Source organism: Vulpes vulpes, chromosome 14 (genome assembly GCF_048418805.1).
Source record: "Vulpes vulpes isolate BD-2025 chromosome 14, VulVul3, whole genome shotgun sequence".
Lineage (NCBI taxonomy): Eukaryota > Metazoa > Chordata > Mammalia > Carnivora > Canidae > Vulpes > Vulpes vulpes.
In genome coordinates, this window is record NC_132793.1 from 100,193,667 (window position 1) to 100,211,907 (window position 18,241).

At 43.9% G+C, this 18,241-nt stretch overlaps 1 protein-coding gene across 2 annotated transcripts in view; it reads left to right on the forward strand.

The window, feature by feature from the left end:
* The first annotated feature begins 7,382 nt into the window (after positions 1-7,382).
* The window catches only part of ABHD2 (abhydrolase domain containing 2, acylglycerol lipase), a 102,049-nt gene continuing 91,190 nt past the window's right edge, over positions 7,383-18,241 (forward strand). The window contains exon 1 of one of the 2 annotated variants that reach the window (XM_026001104.2): positions 7,383-7,582. The gene's annotated coding sequence lies outside the window, so the exon portion shown is untranslated. The remainder of the gene's footprint in view (positions 7,583-18,241) is intronic. The other variant, XM_026001094.2, reaches the window with a different exon arrangement.

Below are 18,241 nucleotides of genomic sequence, written 5' to 3' on the forward strand. Positions count from 1 at the left end.
TCTTAGAAGAAAATACAGCAGTAAATCCTCACAGATCTTGGATTAGGGAAAGCTTTCTTCAATATGATAACAAAAGCACAAACATAAATAGATAAACTTGACTTCATCAAAATTAAAAACTTCTGTGTTTCCAAGGCCACCATTAAGAATATGAAAAGACACTTCACAAAACATGAGCAAGTATCTGCAAATCATGTATCTAATAAAGGACTTGTATCTAGAATATATAACTCGATTTAAAAGAAAGGAATAAAATATGGATATATGCTACAATGTGGATGAACCTTGAAAATATTAAGTGAAAGAAGCCAGTCTTTCACTTAATAAGAGACCATATACTGTATGATTCCATCTATATGACACATACAGAATAAGTAAGCCTGTCAAGACAGAAAGTAAATGAGTGGGTTGTCTAGAGCTGGTGAGGGTTATGTTTGGGGGATATAGGCAGTGACTTCTAGTGGGCAGGTTTTTCTTTCTGGATGATAAAAATGTTCTAAATTGACCATGGTGATAGTTGCACACTCTGTAAATATACAAAAACCCATTGAATTATACACTTTTTAAAAAAATATTTTATTTATTTATTTTTTTGAGAGAGAATGGGTGAGAGAGAGAGAATGAGGGGGCGGTGGGAGAGGGAGAAGCAGACTTCCCTCGGAGCAGGGAGCCTGATGTGGGGCTTGATCCCAGGACCCTGAGATCATAACCTGAACCAAAGGGAGACGCTTAAACACCTGAGCCCCCAAGTGCCCAAATTGCGTACTTTAAAATAGGTAAATTGCATTATATGCGAATTATATCCCAATAAAGCTGTTAAAAAATAATCATGATAATAGCAATAGCTATCGCTCATAGAGCACATACAATATATTACTAGGTACTGTAATTAAGCATTTCGCACACGTTATGTCATTTTTCAACATTATGAGATGAAGGTTGTTTTCTTTATAGTATAGATGAAGAAATCAAGACTCAAAGTGTTAGTTCACTTTCTAGAGAGAATACAACCAACAAATGCCACAGCCTGGATATAAATTTAGATTTTTCTGCTTCTAAAGCTCATGTTCTTCAATTGCTTCCTTTGACTTAGAAGAAGATAAATCTAACTCCTTTCCATTTCATTCAACAAATGTTACCATCTATTGTGAGCTAGGTCTCGTGTTTTTGAAAGTGGGTTGAAATGTATTATAGGTGATCTTGAGAAAAAGCTTTTTTATTGTGGAGGAATGTGTGGTGAGTTTACCTTCTCAACCACTTTTATTTTCTTTACTACTTATTTTTTTTAAGGATTTTATTTATTCACTTGAGAGAGTGAGAGAGAGAGAGCATGAATAGGGGAAAGAGGCAGAAGCAGACTCCCCCCCTGAGCTGGGAGCCTGACATGGGGCTTAATCCCAAGATCCAGAGATCAGGACCCAAGTGAAAGGCAGACACTTAACCCTCTGAGTCACCCAGGCGTCCCCCTTCTCAATCACTTTTACATGGACAATTCAGTGACATTAAATACATTCATATTGTTATACAATCATCACTACCCTCCAGCTCCTGAACTTTTTCATCTTGCAAAACAGAAACTCAGTACCCTTTAAATAACTACCCATCACCCCCTCTCCCAGTGCCTAGTAGCACTATTCTATTTTCCTGTCCCTATGACTGTGACTCCTCTAGGTTCTTCATATAAGTGGAATCTTGCAACATTTGTCCTTTTATGACTGGCTTATTTCACTTAGCGTAATGTCTTCAAGGTTCCCCTCTGATATAGTATGTTTCAGAATTTAATTCCTTTTTAAGGTTGGATAATATTCCATAGTGTCTATATGCTACACTTTGTTTATCTATTCATCCATCAATAGACAGTTGGGTTTTTACCTTTAGGCTATTGTGAATAATGCTGCAGTAAACATGGGTGTACAAATATCTGTTTGAATCAAGTAGCACGAAGAAGAACATTTTATTTTATTTTTTAAAAGATTTTATTTATTTGAGAGAGAGCACAGACAGGGGGAAGGGCAGAAGGAGAGGCAGAAGCAGACTCTCCACTGAGCAGGGACCCGGATGCGGAGCTCCATCCCAGGACCCTGAGATCATGACCTGAGCTGAAGGCAGACACTTAACTGACTGCGCCACCCAGGTGCCCTCTGGGAAGAATATTTTAAAATTTAATAGTTGTAAAATTATTTTCATTTAAAGTAGAACCAAATATAAGCAGCACATCAAGCTGGTAGTATCACTGATATTATTGCTTAGGTGTGCACAGTTTTTTCAACCTCAGCACTACTGACTTTTGGGGCCAGATAATTCTTTGTTGTGGGGGCTGTCCTTTCAGCAGCATCCCTGGCATCTACCTACTAAATGCTAGCAGCACTCCCTGCAGTTGTGACAACCAAAAAATGTCTCCAGATATTGCCAATGTCCCTGGTTGGGGGTGAACTTGCCCCTGGTTGAGAACTACTAATTCTGTATGAGGCTGAAGAAGGTATTTAATTTAAAAAGTGCGTGAATTTAATGAAACTATTAACAACCAGGTGATAAAGAGATAGGTTCAAATTATGAAGGCAATCTGCAGATGCCTGGAGCATGCTATGGACTGTGGTAGGATGTCCAAACACTCAGGTAGCTGAGATGAAGGCATGAACTCAGATGAAGGTATTAACTACCATTCATCCCCAGCCCTGTCTACCCTTTACATCTTCACTCCTGCTGATTCTCCACTTGGACTCTGCTCCAGACAAAACAATTTGTATTTTTCCATTTCGAGGCCTCTGTTCCTGTTGTCCTCATCTACTGGGAATGCCACCCCAGCCCCACCCCAACTTCAGCCCCATAGACCTTCTCGAGGCCTAGTTCAAATCTGTAAGAATCTAAATCAGAAGAAATTGTTTTCTCCTCTGCATAATTATTCACTTTGTTGATTATGCTTTATTGCTTACTGCTCAGTCTCTTTGGTATCTTTTCAAGTATTTGTCCTATACTAAGATGGGACTTTGATTTATTGTTCTGTTTATCTCATTAGTACTATATGTCCTGTGCAGTAAAAATATTTACTCTATTGCTAATTCGAATATATAGAAAAACAAAATAGGGATCTTGGTATGATGTAAACAGCTTTAAAATAGCTCAATAACATGAAATTACACAGGAAAGGGTGTGTGATGCACTTATTTAATGCATAAGTTTTATTGATTCCTTTCGAGTTGATAGCATGAAGAACTCAATTTTTATTACTGTAATTAAGGATGACGTCAAGAAGAGGAATGCATGGTGACTAAGAAGTCATCTTTAGCCAACCACCTGTCTGATACTCTGTATCTGATTATAAGGCTGAAACCACTTTTCACCTGTGTGTCTGTGAGTGCACTTTATGAGCATTTTCAGTGCTGGGTCCTGTTTATGTAAGTGTAAATATTACTGTATTGTTTATCATCCAAACTGAGACTATTTGAGATGAAAGAGGGGCACTATTAAAAATTCTCCACAGCAATAGGCATAAACCCAGACTCTCCTGGGCATAAAACCACCCTAAGCATTTTTAAAAGATTTGTTAAATTTATTTGAGAGAGATAGTGAGAGAGAGCATAAGAAGGGGGAAAGGGAGAAGCAGGTTCCCCACCTGCAAGGAGTCCAATGTGGAGCTTGATCCCAGGACCCTGGGATCATGACCTGAGCTGAAGACAGATGCTTAACTGCCTGAGCCACCCATGTGCCCCCACCCTATGCATTTTTTATAGACAACTTCACACGAAGGTTTAAGAAAGCAGCCTAAAACATAAACTTACTATATTCATCACTACTTTAAACAGCCAGTGGGAAGATTTTTCCAATAACAAAACAAGCCAAACCCTTGAATTTCATCATAGTTTGTCTTGATGCAACTATTGCATACTGGGGCTTAGAACTTCTAAACAAACTTCATCTGCATTAACAATGAGAAGGTAGCCAGGAAGCCTGACCATAGAGAACTCTGACCTCCTTTCCTAGACTTTACATAGGCAGCATTGGGTGTAAAAAGAAAGCAGCAAACTTTGGCTCCTGAGATCTAAGGGTCTTAGACCTTCTGAGATATTTCATGAACACCCAGGGTGCAGTTTTTAGCACTGTTTTGTTAGCCAAATCCATTCCCATTTCCCTCTCATAGACTATGGTGATGAGGTCTAGTCTCAAAAACCTTAATTCAGTCCTGGGAACCTTCCTCTTTTGGTAAGGATATTCTAAAGGAAAAATTTCACAAGCTGTAGATATTGCTAATAAGAGTAATCCTGCCTGTGGGGCACCTGGGCAGCTCAGTCAGTTGAGCATCTGATTTTTTGTTTCAGTTCAGGTCATGATCTTGGGGTTGTGGGATCAAGCCCCCACAACAGCCCCACACTCAAGGGGAGTATGCTTGAGATTCTCTCTCTCCCTCTCCCCTTGCTGCCACACACACACTCATGCTCTGCCTCTCAAATAAATAAATAAATAAATGCTAAAAAAATAATAATCCTGGGTGCCTGGGTGGCTTGGTTCAGTGTCCAACTGTTGATTTCAGCTCAGGTCATGATCTCAAGGTTGTGAGATTGGGCCCCACTTTGGGCTCTGTGCTCAGTGCAGTCTGCTTGAGATTCTCTTTTTCTCTCTCTGTCCCTTTTTCCACCCATGTGCTCTCTCACTGTTAAATAAAATCTTTAAAAAAAATCATACTACTTTTGCTGAGGGGACAGATAAATGGGAACTATCTATACTTTCTGCCCAATTTTGCTATGAGTCTAAAACTATTTATTTTATTTTATTTACTTAAATAATCTCTACACTCAGTGTGGGGCTCAAACTCACAACACCAAGATCAAAGTTACATGCTTTTCTGACTGAGCTAGCCAGGCACTCTGAATCTAAAATTATTTTAAAAATAAAGTGTATATGAAAACAAATCCTGAATTCTGTGATTACCACTTCTGAGGGACTTAAAAATGATCACTTTAGAGAAAGACTCTAAGTGGGCTCGTTCTGTGCATCTTTTGGGGGGTGGGTGCACATAGGGTGAGCAAGAGAGAAAATCTTAAGCAGGCTCCACACCCAGCACAGAGCCCGACCTCATGACCCTGAGATCACTACATGAATGGAAATCATGAGTCTGAAACATAATTGAGCCATCCAGGCTCCCCTCTGTGCATCTTTTTGAGCCTTTGTGATGCAATTTTGTTTTAGAATTCCTGAATGGGATGAATGTCCCTTTCTGGAACTCTTGGCTAAAGCTATGCCCCTGACTTGGAAGAGAAAAAATCCATCCAGTAGAGCAGTCTACTCCTAACAGCTGCTTTCTGTGGCTCTGAATCAAGTGGAGTAATCTTCCCAGATCTCAGGAGCCACTTTAATGCTGCGCCGGACCTAACATAACATCTCAGTTTCCTTTATCAAACACAAGCAGGAGTGGACCTGTATGGGGCCAGGCCAGTTTCCTCAGCACCTGTGCAGACATTGTATGGCCATCAAGCAGCACTATTTAAAGACATAAGAATTGGAAAACTGGAGCAGAAAAAAGTGTGCCTTCACGCATGTGCATGCACCCAGATGCGTGCATACACACACACACACACACACACACACACACACACACACAACTGGCAACAGATCTAAAGCTCTTTTTTGAGCATCTGGGTGGCTCAGTGGTTGAGCATCTGCCTTTGGCTCAGGTTGTGATCCCAGGGTCTTGGGATCAAGTGCTGCATCAGGCTCCCCCTCTGCCTAGGTCTCTGCCTCTCTGTGTCTCTCATGAATAAATAAATGCCTCTCTGTCTCTCTGTGTCTCTTTTAAAAGTAAAAGAAAGAAATACAGAAAGAAAGGAAGAAAGCAAGCTAGCTCTTTACTGGTGGCCCAAACTGTGTTAACACGAGAGTCAGAATCTCGGGGGTCCTACTGAAGCCTGGGTTTTTCTTTTTCAAGCTGGAAAATAATATAGAGGAACAAATAGCTGAGGTGCAATTTTTTTTTTAAGGTAACATGGCAACTGACTGAAAAATACACCATTGGCAAAGGATTCTCCTCCACCTGGAATATCTTGGGTGAAGTTTCTCTCAAAGGTAGACCCAAAGGGTCTGGGGCTAAATTCAGGCCAAAGAGGCTATTTCTGTTTGCACACTAGGACTTCCGTGCCTTCAGAATGGGGACTGGGTTTCAGGAGTCCCTGGAAAATGTTATGCAGTGGTTTCTAGTTCAGTGCTGATCAGCCTTCAAAGGGTTGTTTGGTCATGCTCCATGAAACTTGAGCCATTGGACACTTGGAAGGCTGAACAGGATGAGGAAAGCTCCATTTTTCCTTGTCATAATCCTGAAATGTACTGGAAAAAAATTAACATTGCTAGAAATACCACTTCCCTTCTCTCACTGAATGCTCCTCCCATCTCAACCCCTGCTCTCTCTCTCTTCCAGCCCTACGGTGCCCTGGTAGGGTGGCCCTGTCTACCCTTAAAGGGGTTGCATTTCAAGTCAGTCAAGTATTCTATTCTTGGTAAAGCACATGCCACTGCAAAAGTAGTTTCAGTCTCAAAGAATTTTGGAACTGGGCCTAGTTCCATGGACCCATGGAGGGGAGTGGGTGGGGAACCAGTCTTGATTAAAAGCCTGCTGAGTGCCAGGCACTGGTAGTGTTTACCAGGTTTATTTAATCTCGTCAACTATTGTTGTTACTCTCAGGAGTCAAAGAAATCAAGGTGCATGCAGAAAGGTTAAGCGACTTGCTCAGGACCATGTAACCAGTGTGAGTCAACAGCAGGTCTGACTCTAAGGGCTACTTTCCTACAGGCTGCCTCCCCTGGGCTTGGGTCATCTTGAGTGCTTCCAGGGAAGTGGGACAGGAGCAGGTCCACACTGCCCGGGACTTTCCCTTCGCCCTAACCGGGCTGGAAAGAGCCAGGGGCTACTGCCTCCACATCCTTTCCTCTTTTTGCTGCTCAGTGACTCACTCCCCTCGCTCCTCTCCCCCGGTCACGACCCGTGTCGTCGGCTGTATCCTGGGCTACAGGTGAGTAAGTGGGTCGGCCTGGAGCCAGCAGACTCTGCAGCTGAGCTGAGGCTAGTCGGCCTCCCTCCTCTCCACCTCACAGGACACCTGACCTTACCCAGCCCCCAAAACAAGCTCGCAGTCACAATTGCCTCCCTGTCCGCACCCGCCCCCATCAACATCAAGCACGATCCTTTACCCCGCCTCCCTTTTCCCCGCCCCCTCCGGCCTTATCCAATAGCGTCTCAGCCCACGGACTAAAGACGTCAAAGGTAACCAACGGTGGAAGAGCTCTTCGCCGAAGGTTCCGCCTCCGCCCTGAGGAGCAGCTCCGCCAACCAATGGGCTGCCCGCCGGGCGCAGGGAGCTCGCGGGGCTCGTAGAGCAGCAGCTGGGCTGCCCAATGAGCGGACGAGTTCCGTATCGGGGGCGTGGCAGGAGCTGTCGTCAGGGGCGTGGCGGCAGTTGCTTGGGCGGGGCCGGTAGCGGCGGGAGCTGCACTGGCCAGGGGTTCCGGCTGCATTTCCATGAGTGCCGCCGGCAGCCGCGGAGCTGCAGGAACCGGGCTGGGGGCAAGCTGGGCCGCGGTAGTCAACCACGCGCAGGTAAAGCCACGGCCGAGCGACCTCTGCTAAGCCGGGATAGCGCCCGGTATCCGTCGGGCCAGACCTCTGAGCCCCGAGGTCCCCGTCGTGGCTCGGCCCATCGCGCCGCTGCCTGCGCCTCTGGTCCTCCGGGGCCTGTCACCTGGCGCCGCGGGGGTCCCGAGGGCAGGCTCGCCCGGCTTCGGGGAGGGAGGCAGCCTGGACCGCGGCAGGTGGGATACGCCTTTCTGAAAGCCCTTTGTCCGCTCCTGCCCCGGGTACCGAGGATGGGGACATCCCCGACCGAGGCCTCCATGCCGGCCATCCCTCCATCGGTGCTCATACCCGGGACCTCTAGGGTGTGGGGAGGGGGTCTGCCGACCCAGGCCTGGTGATGGAGGTCCGGGATCCGCTCCTGGAACGAGAGGGCTGAGGGGCTTGATCACAGCTCTGGGTGTCCGGGAGGCCTCTGCGTTTCAGGGCTCCAGGGGGGCACCAAGGACCGATGGATTCAAGTTGTAAGGAGGCAGCTTTTGACCTAGTTGGAGGCGCGCTTATTGACCTTGGCCCCAAGCCAAGCACTGTTCTAGGCGCTTCGTGAACCTTACCCACAGAGAGCTGTCCAGCAGTGCAAGCGGCTGTCCGGGAGGCAGCCAGTGCCTCGACCTTGGAAGTGTCCAGGCACAGACCAGATGACAGCCACCTGTCAGGGATGCTTAGAAAAGACTCTCAAAGGAGGGCTGCATGACCCACCTGTAAGGCCCTTCTCCACTCACAGATGCACTCTGCGTATCCTTTAATGCCTAGCTTGACAAGGCTATTTCAGGGGGGTCTGTTAGGTCCGAACTGGGTGTTGAATTCACCATAATGAATTCTGTAGTTTCAACTCTCAAGAGTGGGTGTCAGCAAAGAGAATGGAGTATACCAAGAAGATAAGGTTTATTTAGCCATCGTGAAACTCTGTAATTAGAACCACCCTGGGCCGCATTTCTTAATCCCTGCAATTCCTCTCTTTTGGTTGTTTTTCCCCCTCCAGTGTGTCCGTTTCACCTGCATTCCAGTAACCAGATCCAAGGGCAGGTTCCAAGAACAGGCTCATGAGAGGGGCCTGGGAGAGACTGTAGGTTTGGCACAGTTAATGTGGTCTGCGCCCAGAGCTTTTTGAGGGCCATTTCCTTACAAACCGCGTTAAGTCGAGTCCAAAAGAGAAACCATACAGTACCTCTTTCATTACTGTCATTTGCCTTGAATGGAGAGGACATAGTAATCTTCTGAAGGTCAGGAGGCAGAGAAAGAACCTTAACATAACTTGCTGCCTGTTTCAGGATAAACTAATCTTTGAGTAACCCGTCAGAAAGCAGACCAGGTCATAGACTGTGGGTGGTCAGCATGGACTGGGGGGCGTTTTAGAGCTGATGATCCCTTAGTTAGCGCTCTGTCTAATTCGTCTTTTCAAAGGACAGGTGAGGAAACTAAGGCCCACAGTGGTCACAGGGCTCACTGGTCATCACAGAGCTATGACTAAGGGATGATCTCTCGACCCTGGATTTAGCCAGTGCATGACTTGTATTTTACTTGTACTCTCAGTATTTAAATTCTAAGGGAGTCCAGAGAGCTGAAGCAGACAGATTTTGGTGTGAGTGCCTGGATTAGAGTCCTAGCCCTACTTCTGATAAGCTGTAACCTTGGGCAAGTTAGCTAACCTCTCCATGCCTCTGTTTTCTCACCTATCAAACAGGCATAATGATGGTACTTAGATTGGAAGGTTGTTTTGAAGATTACAGGACTTCCTATAGCTGAAGCATTTAGAACAGTGCCTGGCGCACAGTAACCACTACCGATTTGCCAAATACAATGTTCTGTTGCCTTATTATGCTCCCCCTCTCCCCCATATCTACCATGCAGTCTTTTTCTATCAGGAGCTAATTTTTTTCCCCTGCCTCCTGCCCCCAGTTCATTTAAACATATTCCATATTTCACTGTCGCATAAACATCTGTGGAGTTTTCTAAGTCACACTGCATTTAAAACATTTTTTTCTTTTATTGAATTGTGTAATTCATTTTCTTTGTTAGTCCTTGTAATTACACCTGCTTTTAGATGACAGATCTCTTTTATTCTCTTTATAAAGGGGGAAAGAAATCCCTTGAAGTGATAAACAAAGTCCCTGGTAATACCAGTCTTCACAGCATCTTCCCAAATATCTTTGGCCCTCCTGCCCATTTGTCAGTGTGATGCAGCTTGATTATAAATGGATGAACATTTTTAGATTAAGATTTCATGAGCTACTGTATTAAGTGCTTTTCGGAAGTTCAAGGATCGTGTGTCAAATGCATTTAAGCAAGTTACTTAGTCATTCGAGCAGGGGCACCAGCAGCGCCTGCCTTGCCTGGCAGGAACACAAGTGTGTGACTGATTTCTGCTGGTAATGTAGCTTCTTCACCGGTTTTTCTCCTCTTCTTGAGCTTGAAATAAACGATATGGCAAGTACAATGGAACAGCTTTTCCTCTCTTTGCAATTGGAAGAGTTCCCTTTCTTTTTTTCCTTTCAGCTTCATTTCTTTTATTGTCTTCATGGTTTTGATAAATATCTTCTCTCAGCTTGCCGGCCAGTTCTCTTTTAATTGGAAGATACCTGTTACCTTTATTTCTGGCAGGAAGCCAGTCACCTTTGGTTTTCCCTTCTCTGTTTTTATGAGTTTTCTAGAACGAACCATTATTGACTGGCACCTTCTTAAGAGTTGAATTTTGAGTTTTGGGTTTTTGTCTCGGACGTTCGATAGAGTTCAGCCATCTTAGAATAATTGTTTTAGTTTCTTTGTGTGTTCATACGGGCCCCTACCTTGCTTTCTTTTCTATAACATCTCGGCGAAAGGAGTCTCGTTTGCTGTTATTCTTTAATTGTCCCGCTGGTCACCTTTTTCCTGCTAATCCCCGTCAGAGCCTGCCAAGACTATAGTGGTTCCCCTCTGCCCAGAATGCAAGATAATTTCTTTGATCCTATGAAAGATGGGGTGGAGTCTGTCTTTTTTTTTTTTGCCTAAATCCTGGTTCTTTGAAAAACCCTAGCAGGGAGACTTCCAAAGTAAGAGAATTTCGTGTGGCAGAATTTCTGCTATGATCTTCTGTTAATAGTATTCTGGTGCTTATTACAGTGTGGGTTTTGAGTACTCCTTGACCAATCTGAGAGTGGAGATGACTGGAGCATGAGGTATCAAAGCCTTCCTGTTCCATTTTGGGGTGAATTGTCCCCAGGAATGGAGCCCTGGAAATTCAAATGCCTCTTAATGTGATCTGGCTGGAGAATTTTATTTTTTTAATTTTTAAAGATTTTATGTATTCATTTATGAGAGACAGAGAGAGAGAGGCAGAGACACAGGCAGAGGGAGAAGCAGGCTCCCTGCGGGGACCCTGATACGGGACTGGATCTCAGGACCCTAGGATCATGATCTGAGCCAAAGGCAGACACTCAATCACTGAGCCACCCAAGTGCCCCTGGCTTGAGAATTTTATATAGCAGCTTTAAAAAAAAAAAAAAAAGATTTTATTTATTTATTTATTTATTCATGAGAGACACAGAGAGAGAGAGAGGGCAGAGACACAGGCAGAGAGAGGGAGAAGCAGGCTTCATGCAGGAAGCCTGACATGGGACTCGATCCCAGGTCTCCAGGATCATGACCTGGACTGAAGGCGGTGCTAAACCTCTGAGCCACCTGGGTTGCCCACATAGCAGCTTTTTATGTTCCAATTTCTTTGGCCATGCATGGACATTGGTAACCCCCTGTCCTTCTATTTTTGTGTTAATACTGTGTACATGCTGACATCATCTTCCTGAAGGATCATTTTTCATATCTGCATATTTATTTTTGTTGTCTTGGTTCCAGGGCATCATGTTTTTTGGATTAAATGTCTTCTTTTTATAAAATGGCTGATGTGGACAGACGATCAGATCTATCATTACCTGTGAAGCCTGGGCACCAGACCCCATTGCAAGGCCCCCTTTACCGATCTCTTGTCATAGTGAAGTAGCAGCCAGGTAAAGAGCTTACGAGAGAACCAGAACATGTGGGTTTGCCCTGTTTCTGATCCTCTTTTGTTGCCTTTAAGTAGAGGTTCATTAAGTTCAACAAACTGAGCATCTGGTTGTGTGCCAGGCAAACAGCTGTCCAGAGGAACAACCAAAGTGTTCCCTTTGCTGCATAAGGCCTGTTTTGTTTTTACTTTACATTGACAACACTTTTAACGCTTTTAATTCAAAATTTAAAACTGGGCAATGCATTTATGTGATGAAAGAAAATGTTCGAAAGGCACAAAACGTGAGACAGTAAATACATCTCCGTCTGCCCCTGACTCCTGCTACCTAGTTTTGTTCCTTACGAGGCAACCAGCGTTACTGGTTTCTTCATCCTCCAGAAGTGTTCTGTGCACAGCCAGGATATTACATGCCAGATGAATGACATTAGCAAATTCACCAAGAATATCCCCTTCCCTTTCACCCAAACGGTACCATACTGTACACACCATTTGCAACCTTGCTTTTTTCCCCCACTTAATATTTCTTGGCAGTATGGAAAGAGAGCTTCTGTGTCATTTTTCTATGAGGGTGGTCTATTTTAAATGTCTCTTTTCCATTTCTAAGAATGCTAAGAACCAGTCTTAGTTAGGCAGCAGCCTTACATGGAGATCCTAAAGCATTTTTTGGATGTTTAGGGCCAACTATGTTTCTTTTCTACATACTGTCACTCTAAGCCTAAGAAGAGACCAGGTGACGTAGAGCACTTCTCTTAAAAGGTCATCCTATGAAGGGAGAATAGGATCATTGGGAAATGAGGAGCAGTGGACCTGGGGCCTTCCACCTTGCCCTCTGGGCAGAATGTGCTGGAATTGCCAGGGAAAGCTGGCCATATTTTCTCTGGTCTCCAGAGAAGTCTCCCGGCCTTCTTGATACATGTGTCAGTGCCTCTGTCACATCTAATCCTGGCTCCTGTACCACGGCACTGGTCCTGTTTGTCCTCACCCCAGAGCATCAGGAAGGAGTCCTGCACTTCACTGCCCGGCTTCCTGTTTGGATAGCTTTGTTAAGGGCCCCGCCTCTTCTCTCTCAGCCCAGGAAAAACCAGCTCTCCCACCTGTCCCTTTCCTAAACCAACACTTGGGAATATAATTTTGGTCATACTTATGAGCATTTTCCGAATTCTCTACGTCACTTTGCCATCTCCAAGGTCTGAACCTGACATGGTATGGCCAGGCTTTCTGACAGTAGCTCTGAGAGTTTCGGGGTTCCTCACATTAGAATTTTCTATGGCAGGATGCCTGGGTGGCTCAGTGGTTGAGCATCTGCCTTTGGCTCAGGGCATGATCCTCGAGTCCTGGGATCAAGTCCCACATTGGGCTTCCTGCATGGAGCCTGCTTCTTCTTCTGCCTGGGTCTCTACCTCTCTATCTGTGTCTCTTATGAATAAATAAATAAATAAATGAAAATTTTTTTAAAAAGAATTTTCTATGGCTGTGCTTATGTTTTCTATGCATTGAATTAAACATGGTCTTGTGGTCTTCTGTGGCTCCCAGATCTTGCCTGTTGTTCGGTTTCTCTCTTTTCTTCCAATGTGCCTTACTCTGCATCATGCTTTCATTTAGCTCTGAGTCTAATTTAGTGTCACTTTGAAATTGAACTGCCAAGGTGTTAGCCAGTCTAATCTGGAGTCATTACTTTCTGGTCTTTGCTCAGTGCTGGGCGTCCACATTATCACTGAGTTGTACCATGTGGTATGTATGTGATAGGAGAGGGAGGTAGTCTTATCAGCTATGTTTTATCCAGTATCCTGGGGGCAAAAGAAGAAGAAGCTTTGAAAATTGCCCCATTTGTGCACAATCAGTCCAAACATGTGTTTGTATACCGTTCCCTTGGTCGTGTCAGAGCATAAAAAAAACAAAGGAGGAAGTCCAACATGGGATTGCCAAATTTTCATCTTTTTAGAGAAGGAAATAAAAAACCCTTGTCATCTCCTGTGTTGCCATCTTTTTATTTATTTGTTTATATTTTTTAAAGATTTTATTTATTTCCCTGACAGAGAACAAGCAGAGGGAGTGGCAGGCAGAGGGAGAGGGAGAAGCAGACTTCCCAATGAGTAGAGAGCCTGATGTGGGACTTGATCCCAGGACCCTGGAATTATGACCTGAGCCAAAGCAGATGTTTAATTGACTGCATCACCCAGGCGCCCTGTTTGTTTATTTTTTTAAGATTTTATTTATTTATTTGAAAAGAGAGAGAATGAGGAGGAGCAGAGGGAGAGGGACAAGCAGACCCCACACTGAGTGCAGAGCCCAACGCAGGGTTCAGTCTCACAACCTTGAGATCACGAACCAACCTGAATCAACAGTTGGATGCTTAATTGACTCAGCCAGCCAAGCACCCCTTGTTTGGTTTTTTGTTATTGTTTTTTGGTTTTTTAAAATATTTTATTTATTTGAGAGAGAGAGAGCACTAGAGAGACAGAACAAGCACAGGACAGAGGGAGAGGAAGAAGCAGACTCTCCACTGAGCAAGGAGCCCACTATGGGACTTGATCCCAGGACCCAGGGATTGTGACCTGAGCCCAAGGCAGATGCTTAACTGAGCCACCAGGGTGCCCCTCTTGTTCATTTCTTTTTAAGTAATCTCTGTGCTAGGGCTCGAACTCACAACCTCGAGATCAAGAGTCACATGCACTACCGACTGAGCCAGCCAGGTGCCTCTGTTGTTGCCATCTATTGAGAAAAGATATTTTAACACCAAAAATGTAGGAAAGTCAGTGTCCCAGAATAAAGAACAACCTTGAAAAAAAAAAACATATTTAGATTGATCAAAAGATTGAGCTGTGGAAATGGGATCATAGCATGGGGTGGGCATGGGAGGGGGGTGTCTGAAGAAGAGGATTCTGTTCAAGGAGGTTTCTACTTTTTCAGTTTCCTTAAGCAGTGCTGCTGTTCTCTTGCTGGTACACCATGCCATTCATGCAGCCCAGCTGGCCTAGTTGTGGCATTGTTTGGTATAGATTGTCCTCAGTGTTTTCGGGAGGTATAGACTACACAGTATAGATCCCAGTTGTAACACCTTAGAGTGATATGAGACAATGCTCCATGTCTTGATTTGTTCATGCCAAAATACCATATTGTGGTTCTAAAGGACAAGGAGAAGGGGAGGTTGGATTGGGACCCTAGCCACTCACTGGAATCGAGACCCTCCAGTGTATTTGTACATCAATCTTTTTAAGCATGTGCTTAAGCTTATTAAATTCTCAATTTACTATGTCAGGTGGTGGCTTATATTGTTTCTGAGATAGATTGTGACTTCTCATCTGTGTCCCTGTGGCACTTTTTCTCTGCTCCAGTAGCACCATGACATTCTATCCCAAGTCAAGGATATTTTCTAGAGATTCCTTGAGTTCTCCTTAAATTAAGAACACTCAGACATATTGGTTTTGCATTAACAATAATTGGAGGGTGCTTGGGTGGCTCAGTCGGTTAAGTGTCTGCCTTTGGCTCAGGTCATGATCCCAGGAACCTGGGTTCAAGTTTCACATCAGGCTTCCTGCTCAGCCAGGAGTCTGCTTTTCCCTCTTCCTCTGCCTCTCCCCAGTGCTTGTGCTCACTCTCTCTCTCTCTCTCTCTCTCTCTCACAAATAAATAAATAAAATCTTAAAAAAAACAATAATTGTAAATATTTTAAAAGCTTGCCCTGGATCACTGGGATAACCTCATTATACCTGGGTCCAGCCACATGGCCCCGATGCTCCCCATTTGTGTGTGAATTTCTCATGAGTTGGATCCAGGTAAGCTGCTATAGAGAAAAGTATAGAAGGACTTAGCATGGAGAAGGTGAGTAGCATTGGGGCAGCCAAGGGATAGCACAGAGCACTGTGTCCATGCAGGGCTGCAGCAGCACTCTCAGCAGAGAGCAGGGGGCTCAAGAATGCAGCTGTCACACTGTGCCCAGTGCTTACCCACAGGACCTGCTCAGGAGGAGGCAGGAACATGGTGACATTGTCTCTGGATTTCAGGTCTGAAAGATGGCATCAGGGGCGCCTGGCTGGCTCAGTCAGAAGAGCTTGCACCTCTTGATCTCAGAGTCATGAGTTTGAGCCCCACATTGGGTGTAGAGATTACCTAAAAACAAAGAAACTTAAGTTTTTAAAAAATGACATCAGCCTCATTATATTAATGTAGTTAATCTGACTTTCAGTGTTTGAATAGTATTATTTGTATTTATTTGTACATTTGTCTTGGTCGCCATCGTTGTAAAAGTGCTAAAAGAAGTTTATGCCGAGTTTTATGTTTGTACATTTTAAGAAACAGTATAATAAATAATAATTGAATAAAAGTAACATAACTCTAAGAATTGAATAAAAGCCCTGAGGTGATCTGTCAGGACTATATTTTCCTCCAGGGGTGGGGGAGCATCTAGCACCTGAGTTTGAAGAATCCCAATATAGGAGGAGCCCTAAGCTCTGTGGAGCAGACAGAGGTTTCCAGTCATATTTGTGTCATGTGCAGCTCCTTCCTGTGTGCTGAGCACTTTGGGAATATTAGTTGAGTTGAAATGAAGAGTTAGTTTGCATCATTGGGGTCCTGCCTTAATAAAGAGCCTGTTTGTATGTGCAACTGGCAGTAAGTGTCTACATTAATGGAAGGGAGCCCTTCAAAAGTAATATCTTTGGTTATTTTTGCTTGTTAATTTTGGAATTAAATTTGGAGTTCATTTTCTAATGAGATTTGCATGACATGCACACTAGTGGGAGCAGCCTACGACATATTTGCCATAAGTGACTATTATTTACCATAATCATCCCAAGGACAAAAGAGTCTTGACTGTTACTGTAGTTGAACGTACACTTGAACCTCAGTGACTATAGGAAACTATTTGGAATGTAGCTAAATAATCATTCATTCATTTATAGGTGTTTGTTATGGGAATTTTAAAGATATACAGAAATAGAATCCTATAGTGACCCCCCACGTACCCATCACCAGCTTCAGCAGTGACCACTCCTGACCCCTCTATTCTAGCCACTCCCCAGCCCATGTTAATTTGGAAGTAGATTCCAAACATCATGTCCTTCTATCTGTAAATATTTCCATGATATCACCTAAAAAATAAGGATCCCTTTATTAAACATGATTATAATACTATCATTACACTTTTAAAAAGTAACAGTGATTCTTTACTATCAACTATCTAATCAAATTTGAACTATGTGTTCAAATTTCCAATTGTTTAAAATGTCAGAAATACTTTTCTTTTTTAAAAGGTAGTATTTTATTTATTTATTTATTTATTTATTTATTTATTTATTTATTTATTTATTTTTTAGAGAGAGAGCACAAGCAGGGAGAGAGGGGCAGAGGGAGAAGGAGAGAAAGAATCCCAAGCAGGCTCCACACCCAGCATGGAGCCCAACTCAGGGCTCGATATCATGACCCTGAGATCAAGACCTGAGCCAAAATCAAGAGTCAGACACTCAACCAACTGAGCTACCCAGGTGCCCCTCTTTCTTTCTTATATAACTGGCACCATATTGTGCATGTTCCCTTCCTAGCTTTGTTCACTTAATGTGGAATGATGCATTTTAGTAAATTTCCATATGCATTATGTGGTTTCCTATTAACTTTCTCAGGCATCCAATGATGATGTTATTCTCTCTAAAATTGAGGGAGACACAGTATTCCTAGGAGTGTGTGATGCACCAGAGCCTTTCATTTGTTCAGCAAACATTTATCAAGCCCTCTTTCTGCTGAGCCTCTGCCCTCTGACCCTTCCGTGGTGCCTGCACACCCTTTGCCCCACCATCAGGCCATGCTTGGCCCAGAGGCTACTGTCCATCATTGCCTGCCGAGCTTCCAGTTCCACACAGCTAGCTCCCTGTGTGGCCTGAACTATGTTCCCACTGTGGACTTCAACTTCTCAGCTTCCAAATACCTTGGCTGTGATGCTTTTCTCTATTCTGATATTATAAATAAAGTGCTTACCCTCTCTTGTCAATGACCTTGAAGAATGTGCCCTTCTAAATAGTAAGATGATGGGAAATGCCAAGTAGCATGTAGCCAAGGATATTTTCCCCAATTTGGAAAACACAACCCCTTTCCTGGGTCTATCAGTAATATCACTCATCAGACTACTTATTGACTCTGCTTAGAAAGCTGAATGTTGCAGGGAAATTGCCAGAGAAATCTTATCTTTGCCACCAGAGAGCTTCTAAGAGGAATGCAGATTTTTTTTTTTTTTAAGGCTCTCTTTGGATGGGAGAGGCCTCAGAGACCATCGCTGGGGCTGGAGTAGTCAGGATCCATCCAGCTCTGCGAGGGGCCTCTGAGATAGATACTCCTAGAGCCTTACACACAGCGTGTCACAAGGAGGGTCCCGGGTCTCAGTTTCCTTGCTTGCGTTAATAATAACTCACAGAACTATCGCAAATACCAAATGAGATAATGTCTGAGGATGCACTTTGTAAACAGTACGTTATGTAATTGGTCTCTACTGTCAACTTCAGGGCATTTCGTGACATGTTTGAGGAATAACTGAGGTCATGTATTTAACTCCCAAGCATCCGATAAATAGTGGAGTTACACAAATAGGCATTTTTACTATCATCTGGTTCTGACCCTTCATTTTCAAGATACAGTGATTTGGTAGCACCAGCCAGAGA